Below are 14,184 nucleotides of genomic sequence, written 5' to 3'. Positions count from 1 at the left end.
ATGTACCTACACATACATATGTATATGTACCTCGTTTGCCAATTTAGAAAACTATTGACAATTTCTTTCCCAGATATCTTGTTAACAAAAATCCCATTGAACCGTCAAACAACCTTGACGAAAAGACTGGCTGTCTTCGTTGACGTTGACATAAACGTAAACGAATGACAAGCCTCCGAAATGATCAGGTATCGCCTTCAATTGCATGTGGCACAATGCACCTCTGTTTTTTTCCCATATTTTCCACGATTATTACCGATAAGTTCGATAACACTGCCGCTCTTTGTCAAATGATAACTCGAACAATGTTCCACCGAGAGAGGTAACTTTAATCGTATCCGTGGAAAGATAACTTTATGATTTTTCATTAGTGTTTGTATTATATAATACATACGATATAATAGCATTTTTTGTCTCGAATCGTTTGATATTGTTTTCACGATAAAAAGGGCTGTTCGAATACACCAATTTTCATGGTGCTTCGACAACGAACTATTATAGTGAGAAAAAATGAGAAAGTAAAATGTTTGAATGGTTTGCGAATGGATCAGTGCGTTTTTCCCTTCAAAAAGTAAATTTCCTTTATTATATAGGTACATACTAGGTGTTAACGTTCACTGTTCTAACGCGTGTAACTACGTCCGGTCATTACGCAGATTTACCCTGTGGGGACTTGGTAACTAAATAAAAAGGCAAACGACTCGTCGATTTAATAGCAAAGACAAAATATTCTCCCCTAAACTCCTCGTCGTTTCAAAGCAACCATTTTGGTTACTGCGAAAATACTGCTAAACTCTGTAAAAGTAGAGATAAGAAAACGAAAGGCGGAAGAAATCGGATTCGAACGGTCGTTATTGTCCTTATTTACCTAATTTCCATGACGGTAAAGAACGCGCGTACAAGTGTTTCTCTCTTTTGATACTGCACATTAGAGGAGGTCGCGTCGTTCGAGTAGATGCAATTTGCCTTAACGACCGTCAGATTTTTGCCGTGCTTGAAAATCTTGAAAATCTTGAAAATCTCGAAATCCTGGCCAAAGACGTCAAGATCTTATATTAGATGAAACGTTCGTTTTACTCGGGATAGGAACTGATACCCTTTAATAACGGTTCTTTCATTAGGTTTCATTAAAATTATTTCTCAACGCGATCATCCGAGCAACCCTATTCCATCCGTGCTCCAAAGAATAATCCAACGACAGTAAGAAACATTAAGAAATTATTAGTAATAAATCTAAATGTTAAGAAATATTTATTTTTAAAGGATTAAGTAGAAACATCGAAAAACAGTCTGATCGATATCTCACGATTTCATTCGACAGACAGGGTTAGGGTTTCGTGTAAACGATGGAATCGATTTCTCACCGATGCGCGATGACCAGATTCTATGGCAATTATTCCCAGCGAAGTAGTACGTTTCCGGCAATTTTCGTGGACTGGGTGTGCGCCTCTATGGCTACAGGCTAGTTCACCTGACACTTTAATATCTTCTTATGCAACAATCGATACGACTTTTCATTTTCTATTAAACAGTGTCAAGTTATTTACGTGAAAAGGAAAACAAACTATAGTGAAGTTTAATCGTTTAACTTTGGAACAGCCTGTACATATACATATACATATACATATACATATACATATACATAAATGTATGTATAAGTGTATGTATACGTGTGTCTAGCGCTAGGTGGGTGGGCCAACTAGGGTGGAGGAGGGTCGTCGCTGTAAAAGCAACGACCGGAGCTGACCTGAATCCACGGTTGGGGCGGCGATGAAAAGGGAGCAACAAAAGCGCCGCGCGGGACGAGGACGAGAGTGAAAATACGGAAAATAGGCCGTTGTGCGGGGCCACCACCACCTTTACTTGTGGAACCGTCGATTTTGCGGAACGTCGATTCCCTCAGACCTACCTACCTGACGAGCACAATTCCAGAATCTCTAACTTTCATCCGGCCTGCCCGAGGCTAACTACCCGCTTTTCTTCATCTTACATCTTACATCTTACATCTTACATCTTACATCTTATCTTTTGCCGATGCTTTTCTACCAACAACGAGAGATTCTCTTTTTGTTGACACTCGTTTTATTCGTTTTCCATACATTCGTTGACCTATTTTCTCAAAGAATAATAATCTCGGTCGTACAGTAATGAGTAATGACACTTGCCACACGATTTCAAAACGTTTCAAATGATACGAAAAGTTGAACAGTTGGCTGATGAACGTCGAAATCGAAGCGTTGAAATAGCGAGCATATAATCCTATGTGGAAATTGCGTAATTAATATGTGCTCCAATTAAGTGCACGACTCTGCGGGATACCCGAGAGTTTCCATACTCGTTGAACCATTTGTCCATTTCGACACGGACTGCGGATAATTATTTCCAGCCGAGAATCATCGTTACCGGCCCCCTCGCGTTGTTATACTCGGTTACTATCGAACAGTAAGATCTCCTCCGCTTTAATGTTATTATTCCATCTCCAAAAACTATAATACTTTCGTTACTTTCCAATAATCAATAAAGATTGATTTAATTTTCTGTTTTCAACTAAATAGCATAGTATCTAGTTTCTAGTATAGATTCGAACTTGATGAAATTTATCGAATCAGAAGGGTAGAGTAGAGTGTTTTATCAAATTATGCCAGCTGATTGGCGGTGGTAAAGGATCCCCTTGAAGCTACTGCGGTCAAGCGAGGGTTCGACTGGCAAGAAAATCCAACGTGGTCGTAGGGTAGGAAAGTTAGCAAACAAGCAAGGCTTCAACATCGATTACCACTTTACGCAGCTAGACTGGACTACGTCGATGATGCTTATTCGTTTGGTACACAGACTTTGGTTAAACGAGACACCAAGGAGAGTACGAAGAGAGGGTCGGTCAGTCGCTTTGTTTTTCCTTATTTTAACGATAAACTACACTGTATCGGCAACAACTTGCCCTGCTAAAAGCTTTTCGACAAAATAATTTTATCTCACTAATCGTAAATCATGCAAAATTTTCTATACTCGTACATATTTCGAAATCATTCGAAAAACGTTGATTCAGGTCGTAACTTCAGCTTTTATACTCCGAGTCTCGTCGCGTCGCGTCGTTTCTTATCACACAGCATGATATCATTCTGATAAAAAATTCAATGCGAACGTGAAAAGAAGAGCGGAATACCACGTTCTGTGGAATATCATCGAAATCCTTCTCCGACGAATCACAGGAATTCGTCGAGGATATGAGATCAATTTGATCGAGCGGCGACGCGCGGCGATGCGTTACCACAGCAAACATCGAAAGGGGAGAAGAATCCAAGTATCCTATATGTACTTTGAAAGTATAATTCCGGGCTGGTCCGTAAAAAAGATCGAACCGAAGCTCGTTCCATCTAATGGAGGCGTCCACGGTTTTCAATTTGTTCCAGCAATTTCCTTTCTTCCTCGTATTACTCGAATACGATCCTATTGCACCCTCTCCCCTCTCGAACATAGCTTTCTTCCGTTTACCTTTCCTTTTTCTTTTAATCGATATGTTAAATTCTATGAAAGTTTCATCGCGAAAGTACAAAAACGAAATACTTACCGTAGGCTGTCTTGTTGTGCAAACTTTTGGAAACACCGCTATTGGACGGTTACCTGTAACAAAAGAACAAGTTTCGTTTGATATCTAAGTTATCAAGGTAATATGTATGTACCTAGTACGTTCGTTTTACTATGTACATATTCTGCTTCATTCTATAATACTTTATTCTGCTTTCACTGTTTTCCCAGGCTGCTGACCTGGTTAATCATTGGCCCCTTCACTCTGATTTGTATTTTATTCTGCTTTATTCTATTCAACCACATCGCTTCTACTTTGACCTACCCCCTATCTTTAGAAGAATATTTTCTTCTACAGTATATCCTTGCCTTACTTGCCTTTATTCTATTTTATTTCTATTATGTATGTAAATACTTACAACTCTGTACTATTTTATTCTATTGATATTCTATTACGATCTACCCAGTCTGTCTATTCTACAGTATTCTCATCAGTATTCTCATTAGGTAATTCTACCCTTTTCTACTATGTGCTCCGTAATTCACCGTATATGTATCCCAATACCGCTGGAATATCGTTGGAACATCGTTGGAACATCGTTGGAACATCGTTGGAACATCGTCCGTCTTATCCATCTACATACTTACACAGCCATCATAACCATTTGTCGTTCTCTTTCAAAATCCTTTCCCCCCTCTACATTAGTACTTGTATTAACTATTTCTCATCGATCTCTTTCACATAGTAACATTTTATATGTATACCTATACCGTACTACAATATGTATGTATATGTATGTACACTGTAGAAAAAACTGTTGGAGGGAAAATGAAGATTTGAGGAAACACCGTAACGAGCAACAAGATTACAAGCAGGCTAAAAGTTCCCACGGTTCTGTTTCTATATCGTCCTTAATAAAGCACTACATATATCACGAAGGATGCATTACATAGAAGGGGTAATGGCCGGTGAAATTGCGATGGTAACACGGCGCGAACATGATCGTTACGCGGTTTGTTTCACCAACAAAACGTAAATCATCCATGTGGCTCATTCTTATGCGACTTTATCGTCGATATTTGTTCCAGTTATGGTAAATCGTCGAATCTACGACAAGTTCCATCATACAAACACAAATATAGGTGTATTTTTTCAAGAGGAATATAGAAGACGTGGCTTGAAAAAAGAAAAAAGATAAAAAAAGGAGAAGCGAATGAAATCGAATGAAATCGAATGAAATCGAATGAAATCGAATGAAATCGAATGAAATTGAATGAAATCGAAGCAAGCCTCGAATGTTGGAGCAGATTTTATATTGAAGAACACGTAGTAGGTATGCAGTATGCACAGTTCTTCGGCCTAATACCTATGTACGGGGCAAAGTGGTAGGTAAGCTGTGAAGGGCGACGGACGTCGCACGTCGCGAACATGGGTTACGCGTAAAGTCTTGGATCGATATTTTTCATTTTCTTTTACAACTCCTTCTAAAACGTGTTCTCAGCAAACGGCCGGTGGTCGAGGATTCTTTACAGGTGTTGGATACTCTACTTCGAATATGGACTCGAATGAGAAGGGCAAACAGCTTAAGGAGAGACTTGAATTTAGTAGAAATTTTCAAACTGATACATTTTTAAGATATTAAAATATCACGGCTTTGATTAAAAAGTAATAGAAATGGATGAATATACTCTCGAGGGAGACTACGAGGGAGACTACGAGGGAGAGAGAACTTACCTATGTATGCAGCAACCTAATAATTTGTCGACTATTAATTGCGAGCGTGTAACCCGCAATAAATTCACGTACGATTCCGGTGTGGAAATTTATCTGATCGCCGCGCTGCGCCGTATCGCGATAAATTTGCAACTGTTTATGGCGTTTTATCCAACCCCCCTACAATTCTCTTCCTGTTCAAACAATCTCCCCTCGTCGACGATTCATTTTTATGGTAATTAATCACGATATCGAATCGTGGCAACAATCTGTCGTAATAAATTACTACGAGTTTCGTATCAAGAACCTGCTAATAACGATAAATGAAATGAACTTTTTTTACAAGAATCGCTCGAAATATATAATAAACAACGATAAAACCTGAGCCGAAGGGAAACATTTGGAGCGAATTAAAAGTTACAAAAGATAATTATATGTAATAATGGAAAAAATCTCTACAGTCGATACCTACTGAAACGAAAGACGCTCTGTAATAAACATAATTTTTTTTAAAACTTATTGTTAGTAAAAACTCGTCAAAATTATACTGAACTCGTTACCTCATTTATAAAATAACTAGATCTGGGTAGGAAAAATCTTACACGTTTACATAGTATTTTCCAGTCTATTATTTCGATGGAAATTCGTGTAACCAGATACCTACGTTGAATTGCAAATATATTATATATCTTGTATTTTTATTAAATCTATTATTTTTTCTCGAACCTATGGAAAAATGCTCCTCTCGATTAATCCTGAATTTAAGTTAACATTCTTTCCAGCGAATCTTTTTGTATTTACTGCAAATGAAAATGTTTCTTCCGCTTAATCGGAAACTTAAGCTAATTGTAAGATGGACTAATTTAACAGGGTATGTAATCGGGAATTGATTGAACCGAAAAGAAAAACTCTTAGACACTAGGAGCGATACGTACTACCTATGTAGAGATACACAATAATACAGAGGTTTTCCACTCGAATAGAACGACGACTCTCCGCATTGATTTAGCAAAGAACAGCTACACGACTAATGGCTCCTTTTCGTTAGCGTGTTAAGAGGTAAGCAACCGAGGCAACGGTTTTACGATCTACCTACACATTTGCACGCCTTCCTACTGATCCTACTGATCCTACTGATCCTACTGATCCTACTGATCCTACTGTTGACTGAACGACGATTTTACATAATGTCATTTCCTGTGTAAAAACGAAAGAAGAAAAATAGAAAATTATGTTTGCGACGAAATTAAAAGCAAATAAATCGTCGAAAAGACTCTGTATACAGATTATCCTAAACAAGAGAAAGTTTCTTTTTTTTCATCACCTGAAATGTAAAAAAACAAATAAACTACTTCCATGTGGAATGCAGCTCATTATAAAACACGTTGAAAGAAAAGAGAAAAAACATAATTTAATTAAACCCGTTGTAACTCGACCCTGGTTTTTACCTCGTCGGTATACAAACTCGGAATTTGCAATGAGATTACAGGATTTTCTACTATACGCAAGTTCAACTCTTGCAATTATTCTTGTCGTATCATATCTTCCGAACTTGTTCCTTCTTCGAAAATGAACACAAAAGCCGCGTAAAAACAAAGTGAAACAGCAGGGGATTAAGTAAATGAAGAAGAAGAAGAAGAAGAAGAAGAAGAAGAAAGAAAAGTTAACAATCATACATAAACTACCGTTAATTTTTGTTCAACATTCAATTTCTGGTCCCTTATACTTGTAAAATCTTATTTAACTTTCAAGTTTGAGGTTCTTTAATCGAATATTTTTCTTATCATAAAGAATAAGGTAATGGAAAAGTATTCTGTTAATCATTGGTTCTACTTTATCTCTAGACAAGTCATTTCCAAAGTAAATGACTCTTGTGCCAAGAAGTAATTAATTTCCTGATGGTAGCGATGGCGGAAAGTTATTAATCAAAAGAACAGACACGAAAAACTGAATCCATCCGTAAAATGAAAAGTCTTTGCAATGCGGATGGACGTCGGTCGTCGGTCGTCGGTCGTCGGTCGATTTAAATTCACTAGCTTGAATAACAAGTCGACGTTTAATGTTTATTGCATTTTCCACGATCGATATCGTACGATCAAATGGAAACTACTAGGGAATTTAGGCAACTTTACCTATACTTTTTTCAGAAAACAGAGTAAAAATAGTAAATAACAATAACAGATAAGAGTAATAAAAAGGAAAAAAATGAAAAGTCGATATCAACGACGAAACAGTTTTACGCGGACTCTGTATATGCTGTATATGATTCAGACTCATCGTCAACTTGTAGCAGATACATAAAGAGTTGGAAACAAGAGTTGACAGGAGAGACAAGAGAGTACCACCCCGCTACACTTTCTCCAAAAAGCTTTGAGCCTCGGCGGTAATGCTCCTCTCGCGGGCATACTTTCCAGGTGTTCTTCTCGCTTCCAGTTCACTCGGAACTAAATTACATATTCAGGCTAATGGCTAAATTAACCCCCAGACATTGTAGAGGTAAATTTAACGTGCAACTGGTAAAAAATAACTTGAATTCTTTTAATCAGCTGGCTTCACCTGTTTCTCGACACGACATCCCTACGTATATTTTTTTATTACCTTACTTGGCTGTTTCCTTTTTTTCCATCAAACATAGAACTTTTTTAAAATGATAAACATTAGCAATTTAAGCTTTCCTTGGATGGATTTCAAAGGCTTGTAAGAAAGTTACTTTCGCCAAAGTGATTTCATAAGTTCGTCAGCTTGTTGCGATATCTTACGCTTGCTTCTCTCGTAAAAAATTCATCAAGTTAGTTATTAATACATAAGTTAGCATAGTACACCCCCATGTAAGACGAATGATACATAGAAAACGTTTAAAATTATTATATAACGTGATCAACGTAGTAATGGTCCTTCGGTAAACGAAAAATAATGTAGAAAGCTTCGTTAAAATTCGTTAAAAAACGAGATACGGGTAAATCAATAGTGGAGTGAAAAATCCTAGTTAGAAAAAAGATCGCGAAAGACGAGAAGAAGATTTTTAATGTGCCGCAGTGTCGCTTTATGCAATTACGAATCTTATCGTGTTTGTGCATGAAACATAGTGATTCCCTCCTCGATACCTACATACTACCTTTGTCATCAATTTTTCACACGAAACGAATGAGATCAACTTATCGTCAAAAGAAGAAATCAAACGATAAATACATTGAATAGAGATTCTTTTTCTATCAGCAAACATTTAAAACCACCACGACGAAATGAATTTATCCGGAAGCACGATACCACCGATCTTTGCTTTAATTCATAAAGCGATCGTCCATTTTCGCGTCGCGTCGCGTCGCGACGATAGAAAACAATGGAGAATACGTAGTGGCGGACAAAAGAAAAAGCCTGAGAGATAAAAGGGGATGGAAGAGGATAAACGTGAAATGGAACCGCGAATAAATACATAGAGATGAAAGGGAGAACGAGATACATACGTGATGAGTAAATGAAAATTGTGAAAACAAGTTACTAATTTCACTAATTTCAACTGGTCGAATCGAATGCTATCTTAGAAATCTTGAATCCTCTTTTTTTAACAGCCTGTAAATGTATATGAAAATATACATTTTTGCTTGGTCGCAACGAGAATTGGATAGTGGATAGGAAACCGCGAACAGCACGAACAATTTGATGGCCAGCAAACACCATCCGTTTGCAGCACAAGTAAATCCGAATGTAGAAGGATTCGAAAAGGACTCTCATAGTTGCCTATTAAGCGACTAATTATCGTACACCTACCATAATTCCAGCTTTATTTGCGAAGAAGAAACTACATATGTATGTATGTATGTATGTATGTATGTACATCTGAAGCAATTTGGGAACACTTGGAGTTTCTTCTTTTTAGCTTGACTAGCATAATAAATGTAGCAATGTCTAATTATTTCATCCAACATTTCTCGACACTCTACACTCTGCACTCGATCCTTGTCTGAGAATGAAACGAAACCTCGGTTGACCAACAATGACAATGGACAATGGACAATGAAATGTGTGTCGCAACTTTCTCGAAGAGAATTAATGATTTATCTGTTGGAGGAACACGCGCGCGAATATCTTGAGGGGAAAAAATCGAAGAGTCGAGAAGGAGTTTTCTCGAAGAACGATATCGAGGAGGCTCTTCTAAACGTTGATCGAGTTTCTATGAAATCGGAAGGGCTTCAATGGGTATTATTATGGCATAAGGGGAGCGTGGTCCGTAACGACGGTAATTCTACTGGTCGATAAGCGATTGTGGCGACCTTAAAAGGAGGATGATAAGCAACACGTGAAGAATCTTTTTGGTGTTCACGTGGCATACGACCGTCGACTCTTATCCAACTACCTTCAAGAAGGTTCAATGAAGCTCGCAATTCTTATCGCGCGAATAACTCCAAGTACGATGACCGCAATTTTCTCCAATCAATCGATTTTTAACTCTTTCTTATCCAACGCAAGACAAAAAATCAAGGAACTTTCAAGTTTTTTTCTGATAAGATAATTAAAAATTCAATAGAACGAACAACGAGAATAAGGATGCTAAGAATTACTGGAAAATTCCCATTGCTTCTCTGAAGGTGGCCATTTAACAATTAAGTCTTTGAAGAAAAATGTTGATTGCTAAATCTAAAGTTCCAAAGCCTAGGTATACTATTATATCAAAAATGGGAAGAAAAATCCTTCAACGGTATTTTTTCGGTTCTTTTGTATCCAGAAATTGAACGGCATTCTTTTCAAGTTTCGATAGAACATACCTAATCTCAAGCATCCTTTTTCTCTCGAAAAATTCTAGCCTATCGTCTCGAACTTTTATCGTTCGCCTTTTAACAATTTTTCATTGAAACGATAAACATGATTTCAGACTAGGTAAGAGATGGAAAAGACCGTTTGTAGGTCTAGGAAGTTCACTTCCGATTTCATGAATTTTTTATTTCGTTATTTTGTTTTCGAAAGCTGCAAATTGGAGTCCTGGCGATGCGATGCGATGCGATGCGATGCGATGCGATGCTTCCAGTGTTCGTTAGCCACAGAGAACAGAGTCTTTGGTGGTAGGTCGCGTGAAACCATTTCTCCTTCGTGTTTCTACGCTCTCGGAATAGTTAAGTAGGCTGTTAGCGCAATACGAAAATATATGCGGTGCTTGCAAAATATATGCAGGTAACCGGGTCCACTGCGACGAGCGTCGAGAAGCGAGGATCAAAGAAATTATCGCGTTTAATACGATGTCCCCGACAATGTCCAGGTGAAACCGTTCACTGACTACTGAACCCTTTTATTTCGAAATTCAGCTAATATCAACTTCCCAACAGGTACAGTCCCAATTGAAAAATTACACGCCCTGACATTCTTCTTAAATATATGTATGTATACATATAATAAGAATAGCAACTAATTGCAATAACAATACAATACTTTAATTTGAAATATTTACCCTACATACCTATGTATTTCTTCGGGATATAGTAGGTACATACCCCGTAAGATAAGAACATCAGAGGAAGGATGAAACTTATTAGAATAAAAATTCATTAAAAAGTCGTTGGCACAAGGTAAGGAAACGTTAGCGTTCTTAGGTAAGAGTCATGCAAAAATATATAACCAATAATTTCACGTCGTCTCACTATAAAGAAACGACCGACATTAAAGAAAGTTGATGGCCCAAAGAAGTTAATTGCGCGTGACACAAATTGTATCAGCAAGAAAAAAGGAATTAAAAGACTTTCGTTAAATAGGTTGTCGCTGAAATAAAAATGAGCACGGAACGGATAAAGTAACTGGGTTAGATTAGCTCCACTCACTAACGAGCACCAAAAAAACAATACTAAACAAAACTATTTGATTATACCATACATACATATGTGTATTTACATACATATTTAAGTGCCGTCAATTTCCTGTAGTGATCGATTCAATTTTTCAACCAGCTGAGACCAGCTGAGACCAGCTGAGACCAGCAAAACGTTCGTTTATTCTTCTTTTTCTTTTCGACTGCAATAAACTTTCGTAAGAATATTCAAGTTATTAGAAGTTTGTGAATATGTACCTTTTAAAATCAAGAAATATTCATAAAAGTAATTCGTACGTCTTTCTAAAGAAAATATTTGTAAATACGTCGTCCTAGAACTAGTAACAAATAGGGTACTTTGGTAACAATTAACAAAACAACTCTATAAAAACTATCAATAAATTTATGTAGAGGTAATAATCGAGCGAAATTGTAGGATTCCAACGTATGTAATCTGGTAGACAATAAACAACTCTGACAATGCGGACGATACCGCCGCGCCACTATATTCATTGTCAGTTGTAATTCTAGCAATAAATCTGACAATGACGTTTAACCAATCATCGCGAGTGTCGTCTAGGGAATCGAGCAATCAGGCGTCACCAATATTCATAATCTTCCCTACGAACCGAGTAATTACCAAGGAATTTAGGTACATTTCAACGAAGCCTTTCACGATCAGTGATGATATGTACTTATCGTTAATGAAACAACCAACATTTAATCGTTGACAATTGAATCTCTATGAAGTAGAAACCTTGGTCGTGATTCGAGCAATTAGAAAATTCCAGGAATTGCAAGGCTTAAATTTACGCCGCGGTGCAGTGTGGCGGCTTGGAAAACCCGCCCACTTTTCATCACAATTATCTACATATTTATCTCATTCGAATCGATGTCACCGTGACCGGAACGAATTACTCGTTATTTTATTTCACAGACAAATTGTATAAGCCTAAAAGCAAAAAAGCATACTAACGTTTGAATAAACAGGGAAGAGAGAAGAGACACAGAGAGAAAAAATAATTTCAACCGCGTAAAATAATCCTTTTAAGTGAACCGTGGCTATACGTTTAATAATGGTGCACTTAATACGCGGCAATGCCAGTACCTGACCCGTGTTTAAACTAACCGCTCGGTCGCGAGTCCGTTGTTAATTAGAAACGCGGTGAAAACAAGGATATTTCCCGCGCAAAATTCGTCTGATCGGTGAACGTAACGGAACAAGCAGAAAACTATAGTTTTTGTCAAGATTAAAATTATTAAGCGAAAAACATGCTAAAAGTAGAACGATTATTTTTCAAAAATATCGAACCTCGTTCGTTCGTTCGTTCGTTCGTTCGTTCTTTCTTTCTTTCTTCATCAAGCATACTTCAAGATCAACAACCTAATTAATGTCGTTAATTGGGTTCGAGTGGCGATGTCGTGAATTGAGAAATATAATAAAAAAAAAAAAGAAAAAAGTGTGGAAACGAGGCTACGATGTATACGCGGTATAAATATAAACGACGACAGATTTCTTCTGACGTTAAGATTTCAAACGTTTTCTCTCCCTTTTTCTTTACGCGGTATAAACACGAAGGCGTTTCGAAGATTTCGTAACTAGGTTAACCCTGACAAAATTCAGGACGCTATGCACATCCAACCGTGGGAGATTCGTAAAGCTGTGCAAGAAACGCTTTAGCTCGGATATTTACCCGCGAAACCGGCAGTAGGAGTAGAAAGCGCAATAGAAATATTTACGTAATTTGCCCTTTATGCTATACAAGCCGAGGGACAACTCAGCGAGGACTGTTATCCTCGGTTGCTAAATTAGGTAGATTTAAGGGCCACACGAGTAACTGTAAACTACGAGACAAGACTGCGTCTTGAAAACTCTGTTTTTTTCTCTTTCTTGTTTATACAAAGTTACAGAAACATCAAACACCGGTGTATTCCTCACTTTTAGAGAAGAACGGCTCGAAGATGTGTAACTAGGTTAATCTTGATAGGCACGGAATTCCTCGTGGGATTCCTAAATCAGCAAAGGTATCGAGAACACAGATAGATCGATAATTCCTCTCATTCACACCGAACGAATCGCTTTTACAATGGTAAAATTGTTAAAACAATTGTACAATGCGAAATATTGAGGAAACATAAGTCCGTAAGACATTTATTTTACCCACTATTTCAAACGTCTTGAATTTTCGCGGTATAAACACGAGGGCGTTCCACAAAGTCGTAACTAGGTTATCTCTAACTTTCACGGTACCATAACATAAATTTCACAGAGAAAAAGGAAAGAATAGAAGAAATGATTTTTTACTCACCCCCGAAACAGCTGATTAAGATTGACGACAACGACGTCGACGATGCCGAGGACGATGGCGACGATGACAGGTTATAACCTTTGATTCCACCGTGATCGAGGATACCTCTTGACAGGTCGACAGCTCGAGGTATCATACGCGAATGTAAAAAACGTTACGATCGAAGGAGTAGAACGCGACGCGAACGCATATCGACCTGGCCGATCGCGGAAATAGCACTCACTGAACAATTCGTTCGTCGCGAACGTACACAGCAAAACGACAAACGATGACAACGACGGCAACAGCGACGGCGACGGCGACGGCGACAGCGACGGCGACGACGATGACGAGCAAAGGGTAGAAAACGTTTCTTTGCTTCCACTACCGACACCGCCCTCGCGCCGCGCCACATTCACGGAAGTACTGAGCAAGCGCGACGCCGCCTTGACTCTGCGCATGCGCACTCCACTTAACCCGCACCTGTTTCCAAGCTTTCCGAACGACACACAGAATTATTCTCGTGCATCGCTAAACTTTTCGAAAGCACGTTAGATCTTCGCTATAATGTTTCCGACATGTTTCTGTCACCTTTGTCAAACTCTGCCCACCACATTTGTCAAACTTCCAGAGTTAAGACGCCTACATTCTGCAACTTCCGACGTTCGAACGAGCTTCTAATTTAACTTAAATTCCTACTGCTGTTTTCAATATCTTTTGTATCACTGCGATTGCTCCGCGATAGCTACTTTTCTTTTTTTATTTATTTATTTATTTATTTATTTATTTATTTATTTATATACATTTCTCATCGTCAGTTGTCTTTATCTTTTCTTTCAGGCGGGAAGCACATCGTTCATTTTTGA

At 38.0% G+C, this 14,184-nt stretch overlaps 1 protein-coding gene across 3 annotated transcripts in view; it reads right to left on the bottom strand.

Moving 5' to 3' along the window:
- Positions 1 to 13,721, bottom strand: part of LOC114875861 (acetylcholine receptor subunit alpha-like) — a 40,603-nt gene extending 26,882 nt beyond the window's left edge. For all 3 annotated transcript variants that reach the window (XM_029186643.2, XM_029186644.2, XM_029186651.2), the window contains exons 1-2: positions 13,340 to 13,721; positions 3,566 to 3,618 (exon numbers count right to left, since the gene is read on the bottom strand). The gene's annotated coding sequence lies outside the window, so the exon portion shown is untranslated. The remainder of the gene's footprint in view (positions 1 to 3,565; positions 3,619 to 13,339) is intronic.
- Positions 13,722 to 14,184: the final 463 nt, after the last annotated feature.

The sequence above is a fragment of the Osmia bicornis genome, chromosome 2 (genome assembly GCF_907164935.1).
Source record: "Osmia bicornis bicornis chromosome 2, iOsmBic2.1, whole genome shotgun sequence".
NCBI lineage: Eukaryota > Metazoa > Arthropoda > Insecta > Hymenoptera > Megachilidae > Osmia > Osmia bicornis.
The sequence above is the reverse complement of the archived record's forward strand: the minus strand, read 5'-3'. Positions and strand labels throughout refer to the sequence as shown.